At 39.7% G+C, this 3,634-nt stretch overlaps 1 long non-coding RNA gene across 1 annotated transcript in view; it reads right to left on the reverse strand.

Annotated features, from left to right (window-relative positions):
- Window positions 1-741: 741 nt before the first annotated feature.
- The window catches only part of LOC107184309, a 5,052-nt gene continuing 2,159 nt past the window's right edge, over window positions 742-3,634 (reverse strand). The window contains exons 2-3 of the long non-coding RNA XR_001515127.1: window positions 3,054-3,258; window positions 742-1,995 (exon numbers count right to left, since the gene is read on the reverse strand). This is a non-coding gene — a long non-coding RNA (uncharacterized LOC107184309). The remainder of the gene's footprint in view (window positions 1,996-3,053; window positions 3,259-3,634) is intronic.

The raw sequence follows: 3,634 nt of genomic DNA on the forward strand, positions 1-3,634 counted from the left end.
CATCTCATTGCGCCTGTGCCCTGTACTAAGGCCAGAGATAATAAGTTAAAAGACACTCAAGGCATCTTGGGCTGAAATGGGAGAAAGAGAAAAAGAAATTAGGTGGCCCTAACTGGTTTGGCTCAGTGGATAGAGCGTCGGCCTGCGGACTGAAAGGTCCCAGGTTCAATTCTGGTCAAGGGCATGTACCTGGGTTGCAGGCACATCCCCAGTAGGGGGTGTGCAGGAGGCAGCTGATCGATGTTTCTCTCTCATCGATGTTTCTAACTCTCTATCCCTCTCCCTTCCTCTCTGTAAAAAATCAATAAAATATATTTTTAAAAAAGAAAAGAAATTAGGCGGTGCATTTGACCAGAATACCATGGAGCACTAGGGGTGGGAGATAGTATAGAAACAGTAGTAAAAGCAGCTATATTTGATGAACACTTCCACACCAGGTACTGCTCTTAATCTTCTACACGCATCAGTTCGTGAAATCTTCACAACCACCTAAGAAGTAGGTACAATCATTATCCCATTTTATCCTGGAGGAAATAAAGGTACAGAAAGTTTATGTTATTTGCCTAAAGTCACACTAAATTCCTTACCCAAAGTACAGGTTGCTTCTGAACAAATGTCTGGATTACCTCTAAGGAGCAATAGAGTTTAATAATAATAATAATAATAATCAATAATAATAAAACATTTATTCAGTACTTGCTATGCACCAGACATTTGTTCTAAGTACTTTATATTCTCATCAACTCCTCACACGACCATCTTTTTTTTAAGACTTTATTTTTTAATTAGTATACTTTGTTTTTTAGAGCAGTTTGAGGTTCACAGAAAAATTGTGTGGAAGATACAGAAACTTCCAATTTATCCCCCTTCCCCTCCACCTCCCCCCTCCCCCCGCCATGCCAATGATCCACATACTGTTCCTTATTACCCTGCATTAACTTAGTACTTCTGTTACAATTGATGAGACAATATTAATACATTATTATTAACTAAAGTCCCTAGTTACATTAGGGTTAACTCTTTGTGCTGTACAGTTCTGTGGGTTTTAACAAACAAGTAATGACATGTATTCACCATTACAGTATCATACAGAATCGTTTCACTACCAGGTAATTTCCCTGTACTCCACTATTCATCCTTCTCTCACTAGCCCTGAACCCCTGGGCACGGCTACTTTCCTTTCTTCAATTTGTCCTTTCCACAATGTCACATGCTTGAAACTATTATGGTTTCTGTCACTGAGCAGATGTATTTAAGGTTCTATGTCCTTCAGGGCTTGATAGAGCATTCCTTTTATATTGCTGACTAACATTCCATTGTATGGACATGCCAGTTTGTTTATCCATTCGCCTGTTAATGGACATCCTGGTTGCTTCCAAGTTTGAGCAATTATAAATAAAGCTTCTATAAACACCCACGTGCAAGATTTTGCGTGAATATAAGTTTTCAAGTCATTTGCGTAAACATCTAAGAGTGAGAGTACGTGCAGGTTTGTAAGAAACTGCCTGTCTCTCAAAGTGGCGGCACCGTTTTGCATTCCCGCCTGCAGTGAATGAGAGTTCCTGTTGCTCCACATCCACCCCAGTGCGTGGTGTTGTCCGTGTTTGGGATTTTTGCTGTTCTAATGGGTGTGCAGTGGTATGTCATTGACGTTTTGAATTGCAATTCCCTAAAGACATACGATGTGGAGCATCTTCTTGTATTATTTGCCCTCTGTATAGATCTTTGTCCCGTTTATTAACTGGGTTAAGAACCCCATTTTCAGATGAGAGCACTGAGGCACAGAGGCCTTCAACAAATTGTCCACGTTTACACAGCTGGGGTTGAGCCCAGGCAGGAGGGCCCAAAGTCCACAGTTCTAATCACTATTCTGTAATGCCTTCAGGATACAGGTTTCAGAGCCAAGACCAAAGCCTGGATCTCCATGCTGCCTGTGCAATATCCATGGTGTCAAACCTTGGATAAGTTACTTAATCTCTCCAAGCCTCACTTTCTCTGTAATAAGAGGATAACAGGTCTCAGTATTGTCTGGAGGATTAAAAGAGAAGGAAGGAGAGAAAGTGCTGAACTTGTTCTCAGAACAGAGTGGCTGCCAGTAAGTGGTCGCTATTATTAGTCCAGTACCACATGCAAAAGTGAGATGCCTGTAGTAGCCATAAGAATCAGCACCTGCCTTGAAACTGAAAAATATCAGCCTGGAGCTGCAAACTCTACAGAAATTCAGACATTTCTTGGTGAGGTTCTCACAATCAGTTGTCAGCAGACACTTCAACCCTTTACACTTAATGTCCATGAATGAATAAAAGAACAATAAATAAGTTAACTATGCTTGAAAGAAATCAAGTTCCATGGCTTAAACTGGTATTAAAGTTCTGCAAAGTACTTTGATTTTATTGTTTTAAATTTAATTTTTTGATTTGCATTTACTCATTCAACAAACTTTTTTTAGTACTGCTACTATGGTATGCCACTGGCTTAGATATTATTAATATGAAAATGAGACCCTCCCCTCTCCCCCATATAAACAAACAGAGATGGAAGGGTTGGGGAGCAGCTGGGTTGAGAGAGAAAAGAAACTAACATTTTTAATGAGCACTTAGTACCAGTCTCATTTATGTACAGTAATCTATTTACTGCTCACAACAACGCCATGGCATAATTTGATCACTGAGACCTGAAATGAACACATTTCCTAAACCTATGTTAAACATTCTGGAAGTGGACGTACCCTCCTACCCCTGTGTTAGCTAGTACTGAAGAAAAAAAAAAAAAGCAGAAATGACCTAACTACTTGCTCCTGGAAAATAAAACTGTAAACCAACTTAAACAGTTTAATTCTAAAGTTAACTATATGCTCGCCTCACTGGGCCCACCAATCCAAAGCTAGAATGTCACAATTTCTGCCCAATCTCAACTAGTTCTTCACTTTGAAAATTATCCAGCCAGCCCTAAGTCCTAGAATATCCTCCCCTGACTTCTCCCTTCTGAGGTATTACCAAGTCCCTGTCAAGATGGTGTTCATGCTTCCTACTGTGAATCCAATACATACAGACCTGTTCGATCAGTTGATGTGGGGGGTTTTCTGGTGCTCTTCTGGGGGAGTCAGCAGTCAATAGCCCCATTCTTTGATGAAGAGGTTTGCCCAAACTCATATAGCTATTATGAGCTACTTTCTTAACAAGCCAATTGTCAAGTGTAGCTGAGACTGACTCTGAAGTTCATGTTCCATCCACTGGTGTACACATATAGGCATAAATGCTAGATGAGATAAAGAACACATAGGTTTTTGCTGTATATTCTCATATGTTCACGAGCAAGCAACTTTAAAAATGGCTATCTATAAATGCAAGGGAAATTCAAGTCCTTCATTCAAGTCAAAAACTATTTACTGCCATCTGTTCTTCACAGTGACACAGCAAAAAAGTGCATAAATAAATGACTCACAGATCATAAAAGAGTTGCCTAAATGGGTTCCATAAATAGATGCAAACAAACAAGAACTGAAGTCTAACTACTGATTGATAATTAAAGCTTAGAATTTTGCACATGATCCTAAGAAAATCACATGAACCTCCCTCCTCTGGCAGTGTTCAATGTGCTCATAATCATAGACATTCAGGGCCAAAGCATTGAA

This window comes from Myotis davidii, unplaced genomic scaffold, assembly GCF_000327345.1.
Source record: "Myotis davidii unplaced genomic scaffold, ASM32734v1 scaffold1525, whole genome shotgun sequence".
Classification (NCBI taxonomy): Eukaryota; Metazoa; Chordata; class Mammalia; order Chiroptera; family Vespertilionidae; genus Myotis; species Myotis davidii.